We start from the raw sequence: 9,356 nt of genomic DNA, 5'->3' as shown, positions 1-9,356 counted from the left end.
AATGAGCGCTTGCAGAAAAAGAGAAATGAGAGAAGCAGGATAGAGGATTAGGAAAAGGCTAAGTAAGGATGACCTTTTAGCTGAGTGTCTGATAACTTGGAGAGCTCTGGAATTATCACCACAGAATTGATCTCACTTTAATGCAAGAGACCCAATATTTTATAACTTCACATCAGTCTGTCAAAGACTGCATGTTTTCCCTTCAGAGAGGTGGTAAAATAACCTCCCAGGAGAGCTGGCCCTTTAAACCCAGAACAATTCTCAGAGAAGAAAGTAGCCAAAGAAAGAGAGCCCTTGGAAGGCAGCATTCATAGCACCTGGGGTATAGGTAAACCTGGCAGTCAAGAAAATCAAGATACATTGCAGACAACATCCACTAAAATTTGCTTGGCTGCACTTAATTTTAACATTCATAATTTATCTAGTTGTATATTATCCAAGATTCTTACTGGTCAGATTTCAGGGAAAGTTTACAAGAGAAAGGATAATAGAATTAAAAATTTGGCTGCTATAGTTGGTCTGCAAGCCACCACTGCTGTTGATCAAAGCAATTGACACTTTATCTCCATCCCAAATTCTAGACTCCTCACCACCTTGGATAGCGGCCCTACCAGTCTAGTGAACTAGACCTGCATTATTGAGGAGTCTGAGCCCTGGATCCTATTCCCTTATCAGGCTGTAATTGACGTGCTTGCCCATTATTAGTTGCAACTGTACATAAGAGTAACAAGAGTCATTCCATTTGGTCACCTAGATCCCAAACACATCCCTCTTCTTCCCCATTATGTATTAATGACCTTATTTTCTTATGACCGTGTCATTTACTATTGCCAGTATAACTTCTTTCTTTGCGTCCTAGTAAAAGCACTTCCTTCTACCCACAACCCCATACTAGGAACCAGGACCTGAACTTTTGAGGTTAAGGAACCATAATTTCTCCAAGTAGCCACCCACGTGATTGTGATGAAATCCGTTCCGATTTCTACCCCTTCATTCCCAGACTAGCTTTTCTGACAATTGAGAACATAACAACATAACATGCCTGTTGTTTTAAGGCAGTCAATCTTGAAATTTAGCATTGATCAGAATCATCTGGACAGCTTATTAAAAACACTGTTTTCTGGGTTCCAACTGCAGAGTTTTCATTTCAGTATATTTAGTTTGAAACCTGAGAGCTTGCATTTCTCATAAGTACCCTGGCGATGCTGATGATTCTGGTCAAGGACTAAAACTTTGATATCCAAGGATTTATGTGGTATATTCTGAAAAGTATTGTCCTATCATTGCAAAATGCCATCTCCGAGATGGTACTTCAGCTGCACCTTCAAGAAGGTATCTGTGCAAGCTTCTGTGGTATGTCATAAGAACAGCTGATCCTGTGACCATGGGAATACTGCTGAATCACCATTTCTGTAATGTGGCTCACTTGGTCTTGGTCGGAACTGTCTAGGGAATGGAGACACCTGAAGCTCTGACTCAGGGGGGTGGGGGGGGAAGGGCAATATATGTAACCTAAACTTTTGTACCTCCACAATATGCTGAAATAATAATAAAAATAAATAAATAAAAAGAAATATGGTTAGAGAATAGACTAATAATTCAGCATTGTTATTCAACAATTTACCTTTTATAAAAGATGGTGCAATAACAATAACATATAGTGCCCAGTAGCTAGAAGCAGTGTACTAAACATTCCCAACACAAAGATATGATAAACGTTTGACATGATGGATATGCTAATTACCCTGATCTGATCACTGTACATTATATGTATCACATCACTATGTACCTCACAAATATGTAAAATTATTATGTGTCAAAAAAATTTAAGAGAAAAATAGGCAGTGACAGGAGATTGTAAATTGTGATATTTAGTAAAAATTCTATAAAAATTCTCAGGTATTCATCATCAAATACTGATGTGATTTACAATAACAACTAAAAATTGTTAAGCATGCTTGCTATTGGCAAGTCATATAAGCCACAGAAGTATAAGTTAGAAGGTAGTTAGTTACCCAACAGTAAACAGGCAACTCTTGATATGACTATAGGATATAACAAATCCATGTTTATGTGAGACTGTCTTCCATGTAGAACTATGAGACGTTGAACCTTATAACACAGGAACTAACAAAAATTAGTATTTCTGTTTTTCAAAGTGTGTATGCAGCAAGGGGTTTATGGATACCTACATGTAATTGACATAAATTATAATAGCTATCTGGGTCATGGTGATTCAAACAACATAACATGGATGAGTTTCCCCATCTTTTTTTATTTTTTTGTTTTCCTGATTACCAACCCGGTCTCCTAAGATGAAAAAGTCTGGACAAATTTAGAGCATTCCTCCACTGCAACATACCATAGTGGTCAGTCTAGAAATGGACATTGAACTCCATGCAAATAATTCAGAATTTATCTTTGTAAATTTGCAGGCTCTAGTGGGCAATTAATGATTCCTGATTGTGATTCAAGGACAATTGGATGAGTATTACAGACCTCTTGACTCAAGATTTCATGAAAAAATTAACAAATTGGAAAGAGTACAGCATTTTGCTATAAAAATTATCTAAATCTTTTATAATGTTAAAAACAGTCCATAAAAATAAAAAAAAGCAACATTACTTAGGATCAAACACTATTAGGACCACTGTGATATACTTATTGTCTACTATATTCCTGTAATAGTTTAAATTAAAGACAAAAAGAAACAACTTTTGCCTAGCCTAATAGTTACTTAATTACCACTGGCACTAATTATTTAGATTTACTTATTTTCATTAGGTAGATTTGTAACATTCTTCCCCACATTAGGATTTTGCAGAGATTTTTCCCAACCTAGACAATTTTCTTTCTCTAATTGCCTATAATTGAGAAAGATGGTAATGAGAAGAATGAAAATTCTATATATTTATATGTCTAATTTGATCAAGCACTGATTTTGGGGGGTATTTTATTTTTGTTTGAGACTTTTTTAGCCTTGTTTGGCAGATAGGCACATCGATTGAATAGACCCATCTGCTGTCCCAGCAATTATTTGGCTTGCGTCTTGATGAACCAGGCGTGTATCCAACGTAAGAATCTTCTGTGGGAGGCCTTGATTATGAAAATAAGATGTGGCTTCCAAGAGAAATGCCAAGTGAATCTAGGCCATGAGCCTGTGCATTCATTCATGGCATTTAGGGGCTTTCTGAGACATACACCATTTACTCAAAATATTAATTGAAAAGAGTCCATTTGTCAGAGTAAAATTGGCTTCAGCTTTGCTTGGAGTAATTTCATGGTGTATTAAAACACTCAAATGACAACTGATAAAGAGGGCATCATTTGTTAGATTTACTTAAGAGTTCAAAAGCTTAACATATTAATATTTGTGCATTTATACAAATATTCTAGCAGAATATTTTCAGGCAACTCATTTTTTTTTAAAAATCTCTTTGTTGAAACATAAGATCAGAATCGAAAGCCATTGTAATTCAAATGGTCACCATCTATCTACTGTCCTATGAAAACCAGCAAGAGAAAATATTTACTTATTCACACAAAAAAAAGTCTTCCCTGTTAGTTACTTAGGGTATTGACTGATTTTTGGTTTAATGCTCAAGATGTAAATACTAATGACACTAGTCCTTATTAAAAAGTATCTTAAACCTATATACGTTTGGTATAGCTCAGTAAGCTCATCCATCCATTCATACAGTAAATTCATATTGATAACTAACAATGCTAGCTTTCTAAATTCTGGTGATTAAAGTGGTAAAGAAGACATTAAAGTTTAATGAACAATCAAAATATGCCATTGTTGAATTTAGATTCTGTTGTGTATAAAGAGATAGTAAACAGGATTAATACATTAAATAATAGTTTATTATATATTTTTCTAAAGAAAAATAAAGCAGACAAGAGTAGAGATGTGTGTTCCAATTTTAAATAGTGCAGACAAAGTTGTAACTCAGAAGGTGATACCTGAGTGAATACTAGAATGACAGGAGACCGTGAACCCTGCAGGTTTAGGGAGTTCAGAGTACCAGGCAGAGAGATTAGCAAATGCACATGTCCTGAAGCAGGGATGTGCCTGCTGAGATTTGGGAATAGTCAGGAGCTAGTTGGCTGTGGAAGTGGTTAGAGGAGAGCAATTGGAGATGAGGCAAGAGGTAATGGACCTTTGTAATTACTTCAGTTGCCATGCAGAGTGGGATAGGGATCATTGGAAGGTTTTGAACAGAAAAAGATATAAACTGGATTTTGCAAATATAACCGTGATTGCTCTGGGGAGAATTAAATACAGAGGGGCAATGGTGGAAGCAGGAAGGTCAATTAGTAAGCAGTAGCAATCCAGTTGAGTGGATGGTGACTTTGTCCAGAGTGGTAGCAGTGGAAATGGTAATAAATGTTAGAATCCATACTTTTTAGGAGACAGTGGCAAAATAATTTGCTCAAGATCACATAGATTTCAAAGAGAGGACTAAACAATTATTTTGAGTTTTTGACCTCAGCTATTAAAAGGATACAGGTAAACTTATTTGCATGGAATATTTTTCTTAAAATTAATTTTCACTTGTGCTTCTTAATTATTTTGATAGCAGAAGTATAGACATTTTCATCTTTGTCTCTCAATACAAAACTCTCAATTATATGTATCGAACTTCTGTAACTCAGTTCCACAGATACATTCTATACTAGTAACCTGTTAACAAGCATCTCAGTGTTCAAACAGTACTTCTCTTCCTCTGACTCATTTATTCAAATATCTCCCTGAACAAATTCTTCGATCTCATTAAGATTCTAACCTGTAGACCAACACACTGCCTTCACTTCCATTGTTGCTCATCTGAGATCACATGATTTACCATTTGATCACTTCTTTAAAAACAGCTTTGATATCAATGCACTTCTCTCTCTCATCTCATCTTACTTATCTAACAAAATAATAATAATACTTCAACTCATGTATCAATTTTCTCACTTCTGTATCTAATCAACTGTAGATTTCTTGGGAAAAATTGTATAACCAAATGCATTGGATTCATTGTAACTTCCTAATTGAATAGACTCAATACAAACGTTAAGGCTATAGTTGTCCTGTCAAATGTTTGTTTTCCTCCTATTCAGGAAGAATTACTATTAGACACATTTTTGCATCTATACTTTTACTCTCTGAAAGGACTAACTATATATACCCTTATTTCTCTAGATAAACTTTCTCCCTAAATAACTTGCTATTTCCATCATTTTAAATATCATTTACATGCAGATCATTTCCAAATATTTATCTCTAATCTAGATCTCTCTCTTAACTATTAACTAATATATCCAGTTGCCTAGTTGGCTCTGCCATTGAGATGTTTCATATGCAAGTCAAACTTAACTTTAGAACAGAATTTAGTGCTTCCAGCACAGGAGCACAACATGAAATAGGTTTTTCTTCTTCCATGGAAGCAGTATTAATTCAGCTAATTAAACAAGATATGTAGGATTTATCATTGATTTGTCTTCCTCATTGCCCATTTTCTGGTTTACATAAATCTCTCTCTTTCTCTGTCTGTGTGTATGTGTGTGTGTACATGGCAAAGTTGTGACACACACAAATATGTGTGTGTGCCTCTTTGCTTCTGTGCACAAAGCGATTTACAGAAATTATAAAGTTGTAAAAAAAACCTTTAATCTAATTTTGAAGTATAAATATGTGTGTGAGGGGAATGTGAGTGTGCTGGGATGTAAGTTTAAGGGGTAGTAATGTGGAGGAAATGCCTTTCCTTCCAAATGTATTCTATTTTGAACTCTGGATTTAAGAAAGAAAGAATAGTAAAATGAAAAAAAAAATACTTTATATGAGTATTTAATATTCAGTAGCATATTCTTCAAAACTGTTCTTAATATATTCTATATTTTTGTGGAAAGCACAAGACTGAATAAAGATTATAAAATGCTATCTATACGTTATCGATTTGTCATATGTACTTAATTTATTTCTCTTAAAATAAATCATGCAATGTTATATAGCCACTTCCTTCTGGAGTGGTATGAGTTTATTGATTCATTTGATTGGATATGTCTAGGCCACAAAATATTTAACAGTGACCTTATATGTATATTGAGAACATCATCGATGAAACATAAAAATAATAAAACAAAAAAAAGGAGTTTTACACTAATCCATGAAGATAGTGTACCATGAACTAAAGAATTCAACCAACTTAGTTCTGCATATCTAAGGCATTAATAGGAAGAAACACAGAATATATTTGGAGTAATATTGTAACCTGAACTATTGTAAAATCAAAAGTCCTTAAGAAAGAAAAATCTATTAATATTATCATATTATGAAATACATGTGTCTAGTTTTCTCTTTTAAAAACCCATAAGAGCACTCTTTTTCATTATAAAAGTGTTCAAATTCCAACCAGATTCACTAAAATTGAGAAACCATGAATGACAGTAATATTAAGGCAGATGTTCAGCAAATGCCACCAATAGAAGATTCACTAGATGACAGAAAAATGAGAAGTATGTACACACATAAGGCTTCAGATTTAGTAATTTATATGGAAAATTTATTTCCAAGAAAAGAAACTAGAAGATGTATCTAAGTACACAAACAACTCCTGTAATATGTATCAATATACTTAATAAAGGCATTAGATGAATAATGGTCATATGAAAATAAAATATATTGTTTTTATTGGATATAAATGCATTCAATGATTAAAATTAATTGAGAGAAACTACCTCCAAATATAACAGCTCATAATACATTCTCTCAGGCTATGTTTCTATAACAGTATAACCAGTATTTCTTATATAATTGAAAGGAAATATGCTAAGAAATGAATATGAATACTGGCTATAATAGTTTATTCTTAACATAAATTCTATTCTTCAAATGCCAACTTTAAATTTAGTGATTTCCTTCTACTTATCCAGTTTTTGTTCCTGGCAAATTTGAACCTTTGACATAATTTAGTGCACATTTTATAAAACCCTTTTCTATCAATAATGCAATAATATTTTCACCATCCTCAGTATTACTAATATTATAATATGAACTTTAGAATACAAATCCAAATTCTAAGATTTCTATGTCCTTCTTTAAAATTTTTCATAGTAATAATTGATTTATTCAACAAATACATTCAGGCTTATTAAACACAAACACACATACACATATACACACACCTTGAAAGAATTGCCTCAAAATGTTTAAAATGTGTATGCTTAAATGGAAAAATAATGTGTTATTTCCTTTGCGCTTATTTTGTGATTTGTATATATTTGCTATCATTATCATGTATGTTTCCATAGTAAGGAAAAATGTACTAAAATAACTGACATTTCAATTTTTTCCAACTCTTTCAGGGGAAAAATATTGGTAGTATCTTAAAAAAAATGTTGATTAAAGTAATGATTCACAATCTTTATGCATCATAACATGCATAAAGAATGATGTTTTTATGAAACACTTAAACAGGTTTCTGGAGGCTAAAAGCAGTCAGCCTAGTGGGCTGGGGTCTCAAATGCTGAGGCCACTGGAACGTTGGCACAGTGGTAACTCATGATCTATATGGCAGTTTGCCACACTTTTGGGGGGACCTCTGGACTATTTTAAGTCATACTGTTGTACAAATATTTCAATGATTCTTCAAAGCGTTGCAACTATACTTTTGATGGTACAGTTTCCATTATTGATTTTCTTCCTAGCTTGTTTGGTGATAGGTTTCCAGAATCAACTAAAGAAGGATGAAATAACAGTCAAGCATTTGTCTCTTTAGTGTTCTTCACAGAGGCTGAACGTAACATCTTTTCTTAGTATTTTATTTTCACTTTCTTTCTTTTTTATGTAAATATATTTTCAACAAAGTAAATCAATGTTTAATACTGAAGATGATTATGAAAGAAATCTTCTTATGGTCTTGTCAGCTGCTAAAGTGGAGTTTCAAACCATAATCTATTTCAAATTATTACCTTTCAAAGGAAACAATTTATTTTATTTTGTGCTTGTTTACCAACATTTGCATAAAATTCAGGACTATCCCATAAATATAATACTCTAAGTCATTGTTATATATTAAGTGTGGTTAAACATAAATATTTAACATTTTTATCATCACTAACATTAACTTATACTGAGTAAGCAATAAATTTATGAATTCTTAAATAGTGCATAATTTAAGTAGCATTAAATTTGCCTATTTAATAAAATAAATCATATTGGACTAAAGTAGGACTAAAATAGTGAATCAATACTGCTTTGTAAGATTACATTTTAAATAACCGTTCCCGTGTCCCTACCTTCTTTCCAAGCTACCATCTACTTATCTTTCCTTATTCTGAAAAATATTGTTAAACATTACTTTTTAAACTTTGTGAGCACAAATTCATGGTCAATCCTTGAAATCATGATTTCTCTCCACCACTTGGAAGAAACTGCTGTGTCAAGGATATCAGTAACTACTATCTAAACCTCTAGCCCGTCTTCATTTCTTTTTCTATTTGATTTCAAAAGCACATAACCCAGCTGCCTTCCTGTTAATTCTTGGAAGTCTATTTGCTTGGTTTCCATCAAAACTCTCACATTGTTTTCAGCCACATTTCTTACTAGTTTATCCTCCTGTATGCATCTCTGGAATATTAGTGCTCCCTATGTTAAAGAGTCTCAAACTATGCCGCCAACTCTAGAACAATATTTTGCAATTCTTGAATGCTCAATTTATTTCAAATATGGTGGATCTAAAACTGAATTAATTTTCTTTCATCACCATCCCAGTTACCTGATTAATCAATTTAGGACCCAACAAGTTATTTCTGGTTCATTTCACCTCATTATCCAGTAAGTCACTAACCTCTCCAAATTCTACTTTCAAAATAACTATTACATCCATTTTTTATTTTTCATTCTCCTCAACTGCATCACCATTTTGCTGTTAAGACACTTATCATCCGTTTTCAGGAATATTGAGTCCCCTGAATTCTGTACCAACAACCCTCACAGTAACAGTATTATCATTCACATTGTTACCAAAGTTGTTTCTGAGAGGCAATTCTGATATGATTAAATATTCTTCTGATTATATAGTTATGAATTCTTATTGCCTACAAACAATAGTCTAAGTTTTGTGTAATGGCATAAATTTTTCTACCCAATATTATAACAGTTTATTAATTGAAACTCGTCGTTACTCTCTTTATCTCATTAGTAGACATTTCTTTGTGTTGATGACCCTTTTTACACTGGGCACACAACTTCCTGGAGTCAGAGACTTCCCTCTCTCATACATAGATATTTGTGTTCCCCAATCTGTCAATCTAGTGATGCTACCAATAGTCTGAAACTTAAAGGAATTATGCAAAGTCACAAA

The sequence above is a fragment of the Eulemur rufifrons genome, chromosome 24 (genome assembly GCF_041146395.1).
Source record: "Eulemur rufifrons isolate Redbay chromosome 24, OSU_ERuf_1, whole genome shotgun sequence".
Taxonomy (NCBI): domain Eukaryota; kingdom Metazoa; phylum Chordata; class Mammalia; order Primates; family Lemuridae; genus Eulemur; species Eulemur rufifrons.
Note: the sequence above shows the minus strand (reverse complement) of the source record.